Genomic DNA, 20,649 nt, shown 5'->3' with positions numbered 1-20,649 from the left:
TTAAAAACAATAATCTAAATCTTTGAAAAAAAAAACAATTTAGGAGATTGTGTGCATTGTAATCTTGTAAATAACTTTTCATTGGACATAACATAACATAACATAATGTAACATAACATAACATAACATAACATAACATAACATAACATAACAAAACATAACAAAACATAACATAACATAACATAACATAACATAACATAACATAACATAACATAACATAACATAACATAACATAACATAACATAACATAACATAACATAACATAACATAACATAACATAACATAACATAACATAACATAACATAACATAACATAACATAACATAACATAACATAACATAACATAACATAACATAACATAACATAACATAACATAACATAACATAACATAACATAACATAACATAACATAACACAACATAACATATGATATCCAAAAAACATAAGAACATAGAGATCACATAAAAATCTAAATTTAGTGTCACATAAAGTGTTTTACCACTAAAACAGGAGCACCAATATTTGATTTGAATTCATGACCATTCTGAGTAACATTATTGTCCTTATTGTTTGATAACCCGCAATTTCTGGTTAATACTTTAACCTAACCACGGTTAACTTAGACATACATTCATAGCACTGCATTTAACTACGGTTAGTTAAATGAGTATACTTTGATAATTTGGGGAATTACCAGAACACACACACAAGTTAATTCTCGAACGTTGGTGACTAACACGAATAATTAATATAAACGGACGGTTTATACGAAACTTATACGTTGCTTGACAAATACGTGAATTATGTGTAGTAACTGCAAACTGCAAGATGTTTTGTGCTTTTATGTGAAAATTATATAATTAAGGGTGTATATGGTTATTAGGAAAGTTTTGATAAAAAACTGCAACCCTAATCACTAATAATCTCATCATAAGGCAGTTTCATTCCCTAATCATTTTGGCTACACAATCTCACACATGCCTCTGATCTTTCAATTCATCATGAACAAACATTAGATTGAATCTAAGGTAAGTGTTTATGTCATACGTTGGTATTTTGTTCTTTTGATTCCATGTAAAACCCTAGTTATCCAAACAATTGTTCTATGTTAAGTTGATTATGCCTGATGAATGTGAAATCATGCTTGATGAATGTGTAATTGCTTGTGAATGAAGGTGTAATTTTTTGGTAAATGTTAAGTGATGATATCGGCATGGTAAACTGCTAAATTATTGATTAGATTTGTAACATTGTTGTTGTCACACCCCGACCACGTAAAACAACAAAACGTGGCGGAAACGTCGGGGAGTGTTGTAACAGAATCATTGTTTCACAACCATGGAATAAATAGTTTCGTTTTATTGAATTATTGAACTAAATGTTTTGATACAAATTTGATAAATATAACTATTATCCTCCAAGTTTTAAAGTCGCTAAGGCCTTGTCCATTCCTATGTGAGAATACACCAATATCATCATCAAATGCCATCAACTAATGTACCTGAAACACATGTGAAAATAGGTACGTCAGCATAAAAATGCCGGCGAGTACATAGGTTTTGTATGAGTTTCAGATTCATGGCTCGTTTTACATATTGCAATACTTATTTAAAAACCTTGTTTTGAAAAGTATAGTATTGCGACACAAATAACCAACTCAAATCAAATTGGTTATATTTTATAAAAAAAAAATCTCGTAGCCATGATTCTTAACCCCAAAACATTTGTTTAATTAAATCCAGATTTGTAAATCGTTTATGGAATAAAACTCGAATAGTATAATATATTGTCGGAAAACCTTGTATTACAACTTTGTTTTGTTTACCATTGCCCAAGTGATCTAGATAACGCAACGATATATAATGTATTAAAAGCACTTATATATAGGAAGTACCAGCGGCGTATCCACCATGCTTTTAACACATTATACCCGCCCCGTTACCTAATCACTTCCCTAACTCAACGGTTCAAACAGATTCAAACAGTTCATGTCAATCAACGGTTACAAACGGTTCACATAGTCAAATAGTCACATACGGTTCATATAGTCAAATGGTTACAAACGGTTCACATAATCCAACGGATCATCTAGTCAACGATTACAAACGGTTCACATAATCAACGGTTACTAACGGTTCACATAGTCAAATGGTTACCAACGGTTCATATGATCAAATGGTTACAACGGTTCAAATGATCATATGGTTACAACGGTTCAAAATGTAAAACAATGTGTCCATATGCTGGATGAGCATATGCGACAAAATGTAGTATATGGAAATCAATGTGCTAGCATGTTAAGTGAACATACATAGCAAAACATAATGAAATCGTGTACTAATAATGTACTATTGAACATAGTAAGTATATGATATAAAAAAACATGGGAAACATGAAAGTATCAAGTAGGCACATGTGTTCCACCCCAAAACAGTTTGAAAACAGTAAAAGAGGGGACTATGTACTCACCTGAGGGTGCTTAGAAGTCTTGAACAACAACCAAGCAAAGCTAGAGTGATCAGGGAATTAAACGGCACCCTATATAGGTAACTATGTAAATAACCGGACCTAAATTGGGAGATAGGATAGAATGAGGTTCTATAAATCAAATGAGTAATTGAACTCATATGGTATGATTTAATAGACCCTACATTCTGATTGAAAGGCCTACCTAAGTGCTCTTGACCCGTTTCGACACATTATGGTAACATAAGCTACTATAAGGCGTCGTTAGCGTAAAACTATGTTCGGATGGTTAACTATGTGCTATGCCAAGTCTTACATGCCCAATTATCCCTAAACATGTTACTAAATCAGATTACTTGTCAAAAATATGTTCACATAGGCAAAATACGGATTTTAGCTTCAAAAGGGCATTTTGGTCATTTCCTATGGGCATACAAGCTAACAAGCAAATGACTAACCAATCCTATGTGATCATAAGGTATAACCTCAGTGGTTATTCCCTATGCAACTATGATCACTAACTAAGCTTGGTCGGATCCTAAAGATCGACCAAACGGGTCAGGTTCGAAAGGCTAAGCGGTGGTTTAGACCGCTTACCTCACGACCCTAAACAAGCACAAACTAGTAGTGTCGTGTTAGACATGTCAAAACATGTCTAACCTACTGATTTGGTATCAAAACAAAGTGTTTTGATACCCTAAAGTAATTCCGAGGCAAAATGCGTGCTAAAACGCATTTTGACCGAAACTTTGACTCGACACTACAACTAGCTAACGTGGTAATCAGCAGCTATAACCGCGAAGGATTATAACTATCGTGATTACAATCACGTTTCAAAGTTCAATTGAACTTTGATTTGACCAATTGATGGTCAAAACCGAAAGTCAAACTGTTGGCCAAACTGTTTGACTTTCTGCACTACATAAGGAAAAAAAGCAAGAAAAAGAATGAAAGAAGCTCACTTAAGGTCCTTGCTATCTTTTCTACAAGAAGACAAAGTCCCAAATGCTTGAGAGAGAGCTCCAAAGCAGATGTGAAGAGAAGAATGAGAAGAATGAGCAAGGAATGAATGAAATGGATGGGCTATTTATACTTGTGGCGATGCTCTAGGATCATCACAAGTGGTTTGTTTAGCCATTAAGGAATAAATCTCATCCATACAAGTGTTAGGAGCAGGTGCAAAGCCTTGGAGAACACTTAAACTTGCTCAACACACCAAGAATTTACCAAAACAGCCCCTGAATTTGCAAACAGATGCTGAAAACACACTTTCTGCCCAGATGAGGCGCTCGCGTAGCGCTAGGGCATAGGCCTTAGGGCTCGCGCTACGCTAGCATGTATCAGGTTCAGCAAAGTTTCAAAATTGACAGAAATGGTCCCTGCACGTGTTTAAAGCCTTTTTCGATGCGTTTAAACCCCGTTAACCTCATTTCAAGGCTCTAAAATGAAGTTAAAGCATAGGGGACTCAAAACATGCTCAAAAATATCTCGGATGTCGGTTCGTTTGGTCGTACGGTCACGTTGTTCGGTTATTTACGACGAAACTCGAACGGACGCGAAAACGATCCAAATTAAGCGACGAATGGAATTTTTGCATGGCGATCACTAAAACAAAAATATTTTAGTGTGTACAAAAATTTTGGATGTCCAGATGTGTCCAGAACGTAAGATATGCGCGAAAATGCAAACTTACGCCGTTTATGACACTTTTAGTCCCTGTAAGCTCATATAAGCATGTTTTCACACACCGAACCTATCAAAGCTTATTTCTAAGCCATATTTAGGTTATATATGGTATGTTTAACTTATGATCAAGTTCCGGACTGTTCGACACCATACGAATCGGTATAGTTTCGCAGTTTGACACAAATAGTCCCTGCGATCGAATAAACTTGATTTCGGCATACCAAACCATCCAAAACTTATTTCTAAGTTATGTAAAGGTTATTTAAGGTATGTTAAGCCTATGTCACTATTCCGGAGTGTTTGTTGCATTAAACTGGTTATATTTACGCATCAGATCGTGTATAACCTTCCAGAAAGCGACTTAAAGCCCGAAATTGAACAAGAATTGATATGTGCAAATGATACACATATTTTCACAATTCCCAAGTATGAAATACAAAATTTCATTGGTTTGGCATTTGTTTGACGGTCACAGTGACACAGGTGTCACAGTCTCCCCTACTTTAGGAAATTTCGTCCCGAAATTTATTCGTAGGAGTCTGTCTGTGACTTTGTGTCAAATAACCCCTAGAGATATGCAAAGCATAATCCTATCATTTCCTTAACGGACATTCTTCAGAAACGAAAATGAACAGACGGAGTCATTTTCAACAGATGTTTCCTCAGAAACGGAAATGAAAAGGATAATCAGACGGATATTCATTTCCTTCAACGGATATTCTTCAGAAGCGAAAATGAATGGATGATCCATTTTCAACAGATGCTTCCTCAGATTCAGAAATGAAAAGGATATTCAAACGGATATTCATTTCCTTCAACGGATATTCTTCAGAAGCGAAAATGAATGGATGATCCATTTTCCTCAACGGATTCTTCATCAGAACAGAAATGAAAAGGATATTCAAACGGATATTCATTTCCTTCAACGGATATTCTTCAGAAGCGAAAATGAATGGATGATCCATTTTCCTCAACGGATTCTTCATCAGAAGAGAAATGAAAAGGATATTCAAACGGATATTCATTTCCTTCAACGGATATTCTTCAGAAGCGAAAATGAATGGATGATCCATTTTCCTCAACGGATTCTTCATCAGAACAGAAATGAAAAGGATATTCAAACGGATATTCATTTCCTTCAACGGATATTCTTCAGAAGCGAAAATGAATGGATGATCCATTTTCCTCAACGGATTCTTCATCAGAACGGAAATGAAGGATTAAACAAACGGATATTCATTTCCATCAACGGATATTCTTCAGAAGCGAAAATGAATGGTTGATCCATTTTCTTCAACGGATTCTTCATCAGAACGGAAATGAAGGATTAAACAAACGGATATTCATTTCCATCAACGGATATTCTTTCAGAAGTGAAAAATGAGTAGCTAGTTCATTTTTCTTCAACGGGTGCTTCATCAGAATTGGAAATGAACAAGGTTCACTCAAGGCACATGACAAAACTCGTTGTGGTTTCTGTGCACTAAATTCCATAATTATGTAGGCCTCCATAATTACGTAATTCCTTGCACAGTCTGCACAGTTCATTTCATAATGTGTAGGGGAAGAAAAATCAAACTTGTGATGAGTGTGGCTAGACTACCATAGGGTCCTTTTAATTAGATCAACAAAAGATCTCTTTAATTAGACCACTCAAGGAGTCTTTTCAGCTATATCATCACATGATATTCCTAACCAGAATTTTGGATCAATCTGTTTAACTAGACCACTCAAGGGGTCTAATTATGGAATAGTACTTCATAACCCAAGGGACTCAACTCCAACGTAGAAGTCCATTAAGGATTTAAGATAGTACCTTTGGATATCCTACTATGAATCCCTTATACGAAGATATGGAAGATTCTACGAGGATTTGGATAACAAAATTGGATCACAAAAACATAAAAGGGAGAGCATAAGCATATAATCACATAATTGTTTAATTTGGCCTTTAAATTGTTATCTTTGAACGCGGATACTTAAATCATACCAGGAATCCAATCCGTGGATTTCATTTGGCACTTTAATCATTTTCAAGAATCTATCTATGAAGATAGGAAAATCTTAATAGGAATTCGGCTTTGTCCTTATTGAATTGTAATGTACGTATTGAATCATACAAAGAATTCAATTAAGGGCTCCGATGAACGATACCCATCCACAAGGATCTAATTATGAGGATAGAAAGATCCTACATGGATTTTGGAATTTGTGTAACGAGAGGTGTTCCGACACCTTGCACTAGGCGTGCTTACGTCGATACACAAGGTAGAAAGTTCATGAGGTTGAGGCACTAGATATGCCAAGGCGACATATGAAGCAGAATTTGAAGGTTGAGTAGCAGCAGGATTGGTAACAACTTTGCTTTGGATCGCAAAGCGGCAGATGTTAACCAAATGTCCCCATCGTCCACCGTGGGTACATTTGAAACAGGGTATTTGATTTGGGTGATGACGGTGGCATTGATTGCACCAAGGAGCAGTTCCCTTATACGGCTTCATACCTGAGGCGAGTCATGGTGATAGCTAAAACAACGGTCCTCTGGAGTACGACGCCTACTTACTGAGTAGTTGCAGCACCTGGTTCGGACATTTGGGTGTTGTTGCGATGAAGAGGCATCTTGAAGACAATGGAAGGCATAGGAGGAAACAAGCAAAAGATAGCCGAAAGAGAATGACAACACATGAAGATTGTGACCATTTGTTTGTTACCAAAGGCAAACAAATGAGACAGTGACTAATCAAAGTAAGCGGGTCAATATAATGTATCGCGAAGACATGCTCGCCTATAAGTGGACACTCACCCCAAGAGTTCCCAAGTAAGAGTGACTGGTCCGATACTGCGGATTTGTACGAACACTCTAGCCTTAGACAGAAGACCTAGGGTACAGGCATCCACTCTTCCAGTTTGCACGTGTTCACATTATTTAGACCCAAACTTTGACGAGTTTGAAAACTCAAGAGGCACTAAGCCAAATATGAGTCAAACTGGAAGGGTTCAAAACCTTATAATAAATCATCCTAGAACAGATGATTAGTTTTCAAGGCAGATCAATTTATGTTCTTATTGTGGTTGTCACTTAAGGATAAGTGACGGTATTGTTTTATGACTAAACGCAAGTAAACTCGCGTTAGGGTCCTAGGAAGGTTATAGTCTAGGTCAAAGCATTACTAATAACCTAATTCCCTATAACCATTGGCTCTGATACCAACTTTTCTGTCACACCCCGACCACGTAAAACAACAAAACGTGGCGGAAACGTCGGGGAGTGTTGTAACAGAATCATTGTTTCACAACCATGGAATAAATAGTTTCGTTTTATTGAATTATTGAACTAAATGTTTTGATACAAATTTGATAAATATAACTATTATCCTCCAAGTTTTAAAGTCGCTAAGGCCTTGTCCATTCCTATGTGAGAATACACCAATATCATCATCAAATGCCATCAACTAATGTACCTGAAACACATGTGAAAATAGGTACGTCAGCATAAAAATGCCGGCGAGTACATAGGTTTTGTATGAGTTTCAGATTCATGGCTCGTTTTACATATTGCAATACTTATTTAAAAACCTTGTTTTGAAAAGTATAGTATTGCGACACAAATAACCAACTCAAATCAAATTGGTTATATTTTATAAAAAAAAAAATCTCGTAGCCATGATTCTTAACCCCAAAACATTTGTTTAATTAAATCCAGATTTGTAAATCGTTTATGGAATAAAACTCGAATAGTATAATATATTGTCGGAAAACCTTGTATTACAACTTTGTTTTGTTTACCATTGCCCAAGTGATCTAGATAACGCAACGATATATAATGTATTAAAAGCACTTATATATAGGAAGTACCAGCGGCGTATCCACCATGCTTTTAACACATTATACCCGCCCCGTTACCTAATCACTTCCCTAACCCAACGGGTCAAACAGATTCAAACAGTTCGTGTCAATCAACGGTTACAAACGGTTCACATAGTCAAATAGTCACATACGGTTCATATAGTCAAATGGTTACAAACGGTTCACATAATCCAACGGATCATCTAGTCAACGGTTACAAACGGTTCACATAATCAACGGTTACTAACGGTTCACATAGTCAAATGGTTACCAACGGTTCATATGATCAAATGGTTACAACGGTTCAAATGATCATATGGTTACAACGGTTCAAAATGTAAAACAATGTGTCCATATGCTGGATGAGCATATGCGACAAAATGTAGTATATGGAAATCAATGTGCTAGCATGTTAAGTGAACATACATAGCAAAACATAATGAAATCGTGTACTAATAATGTACTATTGAACATAGTAAGTATATGATATAAAAAAAACATGGGAAACATGAAAGTATCAAGTAGGCACATGTGTTCCACCCCAAAACAGTTTGAAAACAGTAAAAGAGGGGACTATGTACTCACCTGAGGGTGCTTAGAAGTCTTGAACAACAACCAAGCAAAGCTAGAGTGATCAGGGAATTAAACGGCACCCTATATAGGTAACTATGTAAATAACCGGACCTAAATTGGGAGATAGGATAGAATGAGGTTCTATAAATCAAATGAGTAATTGAACTCATATGGTATGATTTAATAGACCCTACATTCTGATTGAAAGGCCTACCTAAGTGCTCTTGACCCGTTTCGACACATTATGGTAACATAAGCTACTATAAGGCGTCGTTAGCGTAAAACTATGTTCGGATGGTTAACTATGTGCTATGCCAAGTCTTACATGCCCAATTATCCCTAAACATGTTACTAAATCAGATTACTTGTCAAAAATATGTTCACATAGGCAAAATACGGATTTTAGCTTCAAAAGGGCATTTTGGTCATTTCCTATGGGCATACAAGCTAACAAGCAAATGACTAACCAATCCTATGTGATCATAAGGTATAACCTCAGTGGTTATTCCCTATGCAACTATGATCACTAACTAAGCTTGGTCGGATCCTAAAGATCGACCAAACGGGTCGGGTTCGAAAGGCTAAGCGGTGGTTTAGACCGCTTACCTCACGACCCTAAACAAGCACAAACTAGTAGTGTCGTGTTAGACATGTCAAAACATGTCTAACCTACTGATTTGGTATCAAAACAAAGTGTTTTGATACCCTAAAGTAATTCCGAGGCAAAATGCGTGCTAAAACGCATTTTGACCGAAACTTTGACTCGACACTACAACTAGCTAACGTGGTAATCAGCAGCTATAACCGCGAAGGATTATAACTATCGTGATTACAATCACGTTTCAAAGTTCAATTGAACTTTGATTTGACCAATTGATGGTCAAAACCGAAAGTCAAACTGTTGGCCAAACTGTTTGACTTTCTGCACTACATAAGGAAAAAAAGCAAGAAAAAGAATGAAAGAAGCTCACTTAAGGTCCTTGCTATCTTTTCTACAAGAAGACAAAGTCCCAAATGCTTGAGAGAGAGCTCCAAAGCAGATGTGAAGAGAAGAATGAGAAGAATGAGCAAGGAATGAATGAAATGGATGGGCTATTTATACTTGTGGCGATGCTCTAGGATCATCACAAGTGGTTTGTTTAGCCATTAAGGAATAAATCTCATCCATACAAGTGTTAGGAGCAGGTGCAAAGCCTTGGAGAACACTTAAACTTGCTCAACACACCAAGAATTTACCAAAACAGCCCCTGAATTTGCAAACAGATGCTGAAAACACACTTTCTGCCCAGATGAGGCGCTCGCGTAGCGCTAGGGCATAGGCCTTAGGGCTCGCGCTACGCTAGCATGTATCAGGTTCAGCAAAGTTTCAAAATTGACAGAAATGGTCCCTGCACGTGTTTAAAGCCTTTTTCGATGCGTTTAAACCCCGTTAACCTCATTTCAAGGCTCTAAAATGAAGTTAAAGCATAGGGGACTCAAAACATGCTCAAAAATATCTCGGATGTCGGTTCGTTTGGTCGTACGGTCACGTTGTTCGGTTATTTACGACGAAACTCGAACGGACGCGAAAACGATCCAAATTAAGCGACGAATGGAATTTTTGCATGGCGATCACTAAAACAAAAATATTTTAGTGTGTACAAAAATTTTGGATGTCCAGATGTGTCCAGAACGTAAGATATGCGCGAAAATGCAAACTTACGCCGTTTATGACACTTTTAGTCCCTGTAAGATCATATAAGCATGTTTTCACACACCGAACCTATCAAAGCTTATTTCTAAGCCATATTTAGGTTATATATGGTATGTTTAACTTATGATCAAGTTCCGGACTGTTCGACACCATACGAATCGGTATAGTTTCGCAGTTTGACACAAATAGTCCCTGCGATCGAATAAACTTGATTTCGGTATACCAAACCATCCAAAACTTATTTCTAAGTTATGTAAAGGTTATTTAAGGTATGTTAAGCCTATGTCACTATTCCGGAGTGTTTGTTGCATTAAACTGGTTATATTTACGCATCAGATCGTGTATAACCTTCCAGAAAGCGACTTAAAGCCCGAAATCGAACAAGAATTGATATGTGCAAATGATACACATATTTTCACAATTCCCAAGTATGAAATACAAAATTTCATTGGTTTGGCATTTGTTTGACGGTCACAGTGACACAGGTGTCACAGTCTCCCCTACTTTAGGAAATTTCGTCCCGAAATTTATTCGTAGGAGTCTGTCTGTGACTTTGTGTCAAATAACCCCTAGAGATATGCAAAGCATAATCCTATCATTTCCTTAACGGACATTCTTCAGAAACGAAAATGAACAGACGGAGTCATTTTCAACAGATGTTTCCTCAGAAACGGAAATGAAAAGGATAATCAGACGGATATTCATTTCCTTCAACGGATATTCTTCAGAAGCGAAAATGAATGGATGATCCATTTTCAACAGATGCTTCCTCAGATTCAGAAATGAAAAGGATATTCAAACGGATATTCATTTCCTTCAACGGATATTCTTCAGAAGCGAAAATGAATGGATGATCCATTTTCCTCAACGGATTCTTCATCAGAACAGAAATGAAAAGGATATTCAAACGGATATTCATTTCCTTCAACGGATATTCTTCAGAAGCGAAAATGAATGGATGATCCATTTTCCTCAACAGATTCTTCATCAGAACAGAAATGAAAAGGATATTCAAACGGATATTCATTTCCTTCAACGGATATTCTTCAGAAGCGAAAATGAATGGATGATCCATTTTCCTCAACGGATTCTTCATCAGAACAGAAATGAAAAGGATATTCAAACGGATATTCATTTCCTTCAACGGATATTCTTCAGAAGCGAAAATGAATGGATGATCCATTTTCCTCAACGGATTCTTCATCAGAACGGAAATGAAGGATTAAACAAACGGATATTCATTTCCATCAACGGATATTCTTCAGAAGCGAAAATGAATGGTTGATCCATTTTCTTCAACGGATTCTTCATCAGAACGGAAATGAAGGATTAAACAAACGGATATTCATTTCCATCAACGGATATTCTTTCAGAAGTGAAAAATGAGTAGCTAGTTCATTTTTCTTCAACGGGTGCTTCATCAGAATTGGAAATGAACAAGGTTCACTCAAGGCACATGACAAAACTCGTTGTGGTTTCTGTGCACTAAATTCCATAATTATGTAGGCCTCCATAATTACGTAATTCCTTGCACAGTCTGCACAGTTCATTTCATAATGTGTAGGGGAAGAAAAATCAAACTTGTGATGAGTGTGGCTAGACTACCATAGGGTCCTTTTAATTAGATCAACAAAAGATCTCTTTAATTAGACCACTCAAGGAGTCTTTTCAGCTATATCATCACATGATATTCCTAACCAGAATTTTGGATCAATCTGTTTAACTAGACCACTCAAGGGGTCTAATTATGGAATAGTACTTCATAACCCAAGGGACTCAACTCCAACGTAGAAGTCCATTAAGGATTTAAGATAGTACCTTTGGATATCCTACTATGAATCCCTTATACGAAGATATGGAAGATTCTACGAGGATTTGGATAACAAAATTGGATCACAAAAACATAAAAGGGAGAGCATAAGCATATAATCACATAATTGTTTAATTTGGCCTTTAAATTGTTATCTTTGAACGCGGATACTTAAATCATACCAGGAATCCAATCCGTGGATTTCATTTGGCACTTTAATCATTTTCAAGAATCTATCTATGAAGATAGGAAAATCTTAATAGGAATTCGGCTTTGTCCTTATTGAATTGTAATGTACGTATTGAATCATACAAAGAATTCAATTAAGGGCTCCGATGAACGATACCCATCCACAAGGATCTAATTATGAGGATAGAAAGATCCTACATGGATTTTGGAATTTGTGTAACGAGAGGTGTTCCGACACCTTGCACTAGGCGTGCTTACGTTGATACACAAGGTAGAAAGTTCATGAGGTTGAGGCACTAGATATGCCAAGGCGACATATGAAGCAGAATTTGAAGGTTGAGTAGCAGCAGGATTGGTAACAACTTTGCTTTGGATCGCAAAGCGGCAGATGTTAACCAAATGTCCCCATCGTCCACCGTGGGTACATTTGAAACAGGGTATTTGATTTGGGTGATGACGGTGGCATTGATTGCACCAAGGAGCAGTTCCCTTATACGGCTTCATACCTGAGGCGAGTCATGGTGATAGCTAAAACAACGGTCCTCTGGAGTACGACGCCTACTTACTGAGTAGTTGCAGCACCTGGTTCGGACATTTGGGTGTTGTTGCGATGAAGAGGCATCTTGAAGACAATGGAAGGCATAGGAGGAAACAAGCAAAAGATAGCCAAAAGAGAATGACAACACATGAAGATTGTGACCATTTGTTTGTTACCAAAGGCAAACAAATGAGACAGTGACTAATCAAAGTAAGCGGGTCAATATAATGTATCGCGAAGACATGCTCGCCTATAAGTGGACACTCACCCCAAGAGTTCCCAGGTAAGAGTGACTGGTCCGATACTGCGGATTTGTACGAACACTCTAGCCTTAGACAGAAGACCCAGGGTACAGGCATCCACTCTTCCAGTTTGCACGTGTTCACATTATTTAGACCCAAACTTTGACGAGTTTGAAAACTCAAGAGGCACTAAGCCAAATATGAGTCAAACTGGAAGGGTTCAAAACCTTATAATAAATCATCCTAGAACAGATGATTAGTTTTCAAGGCAGATCAATTTATGTTCTTATTGTGGTTGTCACTTAAGGATAAGTGACGGTATTGTTTTATGACTAAACGCAAGTAAACTCGCGTTAGGGTCCTAGGAAGGTTATAGTCTAGGTCAAAGCATTACTAATAACCTAATTCCCTATAACCATTGGCTCTGATACCAACTTTTCTGTCACACCCCGACCACGTAAAACAACAAAACGTGGCGGAAACGTCGGGGAGTGTTGTAACAGAATCATTGTTTCACAACCATGGAATAAATAGTTTCGTTTTATTGAATTATTGAACTAAATGTTTTGATACAAATTTGATAAATATAACTATTATCCTCCAAGTTTTAAAGTCGCTAAGGCCTTGTCCATTCCTATGTGAGAATACACCAATATCATCATCAAATGCCATCAACTAATGTACCTGAAACACATGTGAAAATAGGTACGTCAGCATAAAAATGCCGGCGAGTACATAGGTTTTGTATGAGTTTCAGATTCATGGCTCGTTTTACATATTGCAATACTTATTTAAAAACCTTGTTTTGAAAAGTATAGTATTGCGACACAAATAACCAACTCAAATCAAATTGGTTATATTTTATAAAAAAAAAATCTCGTAGCCATGATTCTTAACCCCAAAACATTTGTTTAATTAAATCCATATTTGTAAATCGTTTATGGAATAAAACTCGAATAGTATAATATATTGTCGGAAAACCTTGTATTACAACTTTGTTTTGTTTACCATTGCCCAAGTGATCTAGATAACGCAACGATATATAATGTATTAAAAGCACTTATATATAGGAAGTACCAGCGGCGTATCCACCATGCTTTTAACACATTATACCCGCCCCGTTACCTAATCACTTCCCTAACCCAACGGTTCAAACAGATTCAAACAGTTCGTGTCAATCAACGGTTACAAACGGTTCACATAGTCAAATAGTCACATACGGTTCATATAGTCAAATGGTTACAAACGGTTCACATAATCCAACGGATCATCTAGTCAACGGTTACAAACGGTTCACATAATCAACGGTTACTAACGGTTCACATAGTCAAATGGTTACCAACGGTTCATATGATCAAATGGTTACAACGGTTCAAATGATCATATGGTTACAACGGTTCAAAATGTAAAACAATGTGTCCATATGCTGGATGAGCATATGCGACAAAATGTAGTATATGGAAATCAATGTGCTAGCATGTTAAGTGAACATACATAGCAAAACATAATGAAATCGTGTACTAATAATGTACTATTGAACATAGTAAGTATATGATATAAAAAAAACATGGGAAACATGAAAGTATCAAGTAGGCACATGTGTTCCACCCCAAAACAGTTTGAAAACAGTAAAAGAGGGGACTATGTACTCACCTGAGGGTGCTTAGAAGTCTTGAACAACAACCAAGCAAAGCTAGAGTGATCAGGGAATTAAACGGCACCCTATATAGGTAATTATGTAAATAACCGGACCTAAATTGGGAGATAGGATAGAATGAGGTTCTATAAATCAAATGAGTAATTGAACTCATATGGTATGATTTAATAGACCCTACATTCTGATTGAAAGGCCTACCTAAGTGCTCTTGACCCGTTTCGACACATTATGGTAACATAAGCTACTATAAGGCGTCGTTAGCGTAAAACTATGTTCGGATGGTTAACTATGTGTTATGCCAAGTCTTACATGCCCAATTATCCCTAAACATGTTACTAAATCAGATTACTTGTCAAAAATATGTTCACATAGGCAAAATACGGATTTTAGCTTCAAAAGGGCATTTTGGTCATTTCCTATGGGCATACAAGCTAACAAGCAAATGACTAACCAATCCTATGTGATCATAAGGTATAACCTCAGTGGTTATTCCCTATGCAACTATGATCACTAACTAAGCTTGGTCGGATCCTAAAGATCGACCAAACGGGTCGGGTTCGAAAGGCTAAGCGGTGGTTTAGACCGCTTACCTCACGACCCTAAACAAGCACAAACTAGTAGTGTCGTGTTAGACATGTCAAAACATGTCTAACCTACTGATTTGGTATCAAAACAAAGTGTTTTGATACCCTAAAGTAATTCCGAGGCAAAATGCGTGCTAAAACGCATTTTGACCGAAACTTTGACTCGACACTACAACTAGCTAACGTGGTAATCAGCAGCTATAACCGCGAAGGATTATAACTATCGTGATTACAATCACGTTTCAAAGTTCAATTGAACTTTGATTTGACCAATTGATGGTCAAAACCGAAAGTCAAACTGTTGGCCAAACTGTTTGACTTTCTGCACTACATAAGGAAAAAAAGCAAGAAAAAGAATGAAAGAAGCTCACTTAAGGTCCTTGCTATCTTTTCTACAAGAAGACAAAGTCCCAAATGCTTGAGAGAGAGCTCCAAAGCAGATGTGAAGAGAAGAATGAGAAGAATGAGCAAGGAATGAATGAAATGGATGGGCTATTTATACTTGTGGCGATGCTCTAGGATCATCACAAGTGGTTTGTTTAGCCATTAAGGAATAAATCTCATCCATACAAGTGTTAGGAGCAGGTGCAAAGCCTTGGAGAACACTTAAACTTGCTCAACACACCAAGAATTTACCAAAACAGCCCCTGAATTTGCAAACAGATGCTGAAAACACACTTTCTGCCCAGATGAGGCGCTCGCGTAGCGCTAGGGCATAGGCCTTAGGGCTCGCGCTACGCTAGCATGTATCAGGTTCAGCAAAGTTTCAAAATTGACAGAAATGGTCCCTGCACGTGTTTAAAGCCTTTTTCGATGCGTTTAAACCCCGTTAACCTCATTTCAAGGCTCTAAAATGAAGTTAAAGCATAGGGGACTCAAAACATGCTCAAAAATATCTCGGATGTCGGTTCGTTTGGTCGTACGGTCACGTTGTTCGGTTATTTACGACGAAACTCGAACGGACGCGAAAACGATCCAAATTAAGCGACGAATGGAATTTTTGCATGGCGATCACTAAAACAAAAATATTTTAGTGTGTACAAAAATTTTGGATGTCCAGATGTGTCCAGAACGTAAGATATGCGCGAAAATGCAAACTTACGCCGTTTATGACACTTTTAGTCCCTGTAAGATCATATAAGCATGTTTTCACACACCGAACCTATAAAAGCTTATTTCTAAGCCATATTTAGGTTATATATGGTATGTTTAACTTATGATCAAGTTCCGGACTGTTCGACACCATACGAGTAGGTATAGTTTCGCAGTTTGACACAAATAGTCCCTGCGATCGAATAAACTTGATTTCGGCATACCAAACCATCCAAAACTTATTTCTAAGTTATGTAAAGGTTATTTAAGGTATGTTAAGCCTATGTCACTATTCCGGAGTGTTTGTTGCATTAAACTGGTTATATTTACGCATCAGATCGTGTATAACCTTCCAGAAAGCGACTTAAAGCCCGAAATCGAACAAGAATTGATATGTGCAAATGATACACATATTTTCACAATTCCCAAGTATGAAATACAAAATTTCATTGGTTTGGCATTTGTTTGACGGTCACAGTGACACAGGTGTCACAGTTGTGAATTAGGGTTTGATCGTACTGTAACTGTTACATTGTAATAACTATGATGTTTGTTATTCCGTGTTATTGTACCTTGTGATTTGAGAATAAATTGTTAGTCCAGAGATAATAGTCAGACTTTGTGAAGTCACAAAGTCCGAGATTATCATGTTCCGTGTTTATATGAATACAAGAAAAAAAATCTGAGTTTATGTATGGAACCTAGGTAGTCCGAGTTTCTTGAGCATGATTGGTCAGAGTTTCTTAAAAATAAAGAAATGGTTCAGAATATAAGTTGTTGTTCCGAATTTAGTATGTGATGAATGTTCCAAATTTATGTATATAAATGATGTAATCCGAGTTTAACATAGGTGCATGTGAGTCCGAGTTTTACTATGGATGTCCGGGTTAACATGAAATGAATTAGGGGTTTCCAAATTTTGGGAATACATGTCCGAGTTTACTCGTATATCAATTATAATTCCGAGTTTAACATGAATGCACATGGATTCGAGTTTCTGTGATGTAGTCCGAGTGTAAGGGTGAAACAAAGGGGGGTCCGGGTTTCTTTCGTGAGTCTTAGGTTGTTTAAATTATATCTTGATTTCCGAGTTAATACATGTATGCTTGTTCTGAATTAATAATTCCCTCTATGTCCGAGTTTTATAGTGGGTCGGGTTTGATTAAACAGAAAGGATATTTCCGAGTTTAGATATATTTTTATAAATATTCCGAATATGTGGTGTGTAACCGAGTTGTTTATATATACAAGCATCCGAGTTTATACATGTGTAGTTAGTTCCGAGCTTATTTGATATATATTCTGAGTTATTAATTAAACGATATATATGCGAGTTTCTCAATATTACACAACATGTCACCAACCAGAGAAATGTACGTTACTATGTGTTAAACTTGTAAACCTAGTCACATTGAACACTGTTTTTTGGACAAATAGGGTATAACAACCCTCCTAAAAATATTTTTGGACACCCCTATATGTCCTAAATATATCCCGTACGCGAAAAACGGACCTGAAGTACCTCTGTACTTGTGAAAAACAAGAAAAACAAAACTAGAGAGTTGCTCGCGGGCCGCGACTTAGACATCATAGTCTGTCGCGGGGCGCGAGGACAGTAGATTATCGGATAAGGCATTGCGCCACGTGTCCTAGCATGTGTCGAAGCTAGTTTGATGACCGGACAAGGCTAGAGCCTAACCTACTTGTCTCGCAGGCCGCGTACAGGATGGAGGTGTGCTTCGTGGCCCCGAGCCACCTTCCGTCAAGCCTATAAAGAGGAGGTTTAGGCTTCAGTTGAATTCGTTCAATTCTGAAAATTCTCTCTCAACTTTTATAGGCTATTACTATACCCGGGCATAATACCCACTATAAATCGAAGCTTTGCCTCGTTGTAAGTACTATAACCTTGTTAGTACTATAACCCTGTTATTACCCTACACGATTGATCTAGGATTCCGTAATGCATGTCGGCTCTGCCCGACTCAGTCATTAGAATTCTGTCTCGTGTGTACACCCGATTGATTTAGGATTCCGTAATGCATGTCGGCTCTGCCCGACTCAGTCATTGGATTCTGTCTCGAGTTGTACAGTTAATTTGAATTGGGTTATTTTACTAACACGTGTGCATTGTTTAATTTTCATAGATAATAACCAGGAGATTCTCAGAAAGCTTTAGTTTTACCTAAATTTGCAATGTGAGTACATTTGCTTTTTGCCACCTTTTTGTAAACTACTTGTGAGTCAAAATATTTTACCAAAACCTCAAATATTTAATTTACACTTAACAGTAATAGAGTATTTGTGATTCTACAATTACTGCCGGTATGTTGGGGTTTTGTATACAAAATGTGGAAAACGTTACCATTGGACAAAGAGTTACCAATGGGTAATATGACCCACAAGTCAGGTGTTGACAGTACTGAATGAGTAATTGAGTAGATATAAACAAATGTAATTGCGGATGCCCTCAATTCTGTAAAAGTGATAAAACTGTTTTGATTAAACTGGGATGCACTCGCCAGTATTTCTTGCTGATAAAATGCTTTTAAAACGTGTTTCATGTAACATAATGTGAAAGCCAAATAGAAGCCAGCTGGAGAGCACTAAAGGCTTGGAGAAATGGCTATAAAGGTTACCTAAATAAACAAGACATTTTGTTTTCAATAATTAGGGTTTATCCCTACAAATGTATTGTCAAATGAACTTGGGTTTTATCCCAATAAATTATTATTATAAAATTTGGTGTTTTACTCTGATAAACATATTTCCTAACTACGGTCCTGATGTATTCCGCTGCAAATTAATAAACACGGATACCACCCATCTGGATGCTCGCGGCGCCCGCTCTCGGGGTAGGGGTCGGGGGCTACGACAGAGAGTGATATCAGAGCTACAGCCACTGGTTTAAGCCAAAGAAGTGTTCTACTGACACCTAAATTCTGTGTTAGGAAAAACTTATGTGATTATGTGTTTTGTGTTATTTGACTATTTGTTAGTTTACAGTATGAGTGAGCAAGGAACTTCGGATGCTTATCTTCATTTAGATAGTTCACCAAAGGATGAGGGAACATCATCTCAACCTAACCCCTCAGGATACTCAGCCGATACCGAAGAAGGAATATTTATATTTAAGGCACAGTCGGAGGAACCGTTTACTACTAAGGAAAGAGGTTGGTTTAATAGAGGAGCGCATGAGTGAAGAAAAAGAATGAAGAAGTTACAACAACAGAGGGCAATAGTCAGGGCCAATAAGGAGGCAGATGCACAGATTCAGGAAACAGCTAGTAGGCCACCTTGGGAAGAGGAATTAGACAGACAACTGGCCAATTTCCACATGTTAGCCACTACAGCAGTAGATGCTAACCTAAACCAAGTAGCCGAACCACCACCATTACCTTTGTTCCCAGACCAACAAATGCTAGAACCCGACCAGGAAGATCCATTTCCAATCCCAGATGTAGATCCCTATGAGATTCCCAGAATTCCCCTACCAAACCCCATAGCTCAGTATACTGACCTTAACCCTTTAAATCCCTTTTGGAGTAACGAATGGTGGACGCAGAGTGTAATAAGAAATCTATACCCTTATGGACAACCTATCCCTCAACACCCTGATCCAGTGCCAGCACCCATGCCACCTATGAGCTAGGAAAATTTGGAGGAATGATGTGCTAAAAGTGGTCAAATAAATATTAACTAAATTAACCCTAAATTAGACACCTAAATTTTAAATTTATAAAACTAAGACTCTCTAATCTAGACCACATAACCGGCAAGTGTACTGGTCAATGCGGTATAACCTAAGTAAGTCCGAGTATCGAACCCACGAGACTCTCTAATTACGTTTACGACTCTATCTAGACTTAGACTGACACAGACTCTAATTGTTTTTATATTTGAGGGGGTGTTTCTAAAAAAATCCTAGAAGTTTCAATTAAAGATTAAACTAAATTAATTAGAATGACTAAGCACGAACTTGGACGAAGACTTGAACGAGTGGCGATGAAGACTACCTAGGCTAGACACAGGTTTAACTTGGAGTGGATTTCTATTCGAAGCTAATGTGGTATGGAACCGGGATCTTTTGATACTAAACCTATTAAGACACCAATTAAGCCCCTCAACCCTTCTCGAGGTGAAACTTATGGCACTACCTAGGCCGTTACGACTACCGGTTGTTAGATTTCCTTACAGTCCTCTAACTTCTTGAAAAGTGTCTTAATATGACAATTTACCTTACAGCGCGAACGTCTAAGGCAACTATGGATTCTAACT

The sequence above is a fragment of the Helianthus annuus genome, chromosome 1 (genome assembly GCF_002127325.2).
Source record: "Helianthus annuus cultivar XRQ/B chromosome 1, HanXRQr2.0-SUNRISE, whole genome shotgun sequence".
Taxonomy (NCBI): Eukaryota; Viridiplantae; Streptophyta; class Magnoliopsida; order Asterales; family Asteraceae; genus Helianthus; species Helianthus annuus.
The sequence above is the reverse complement of the archived record's forward strand: the minus strand, read 5'-3'. Positions refer to the sequence as shown.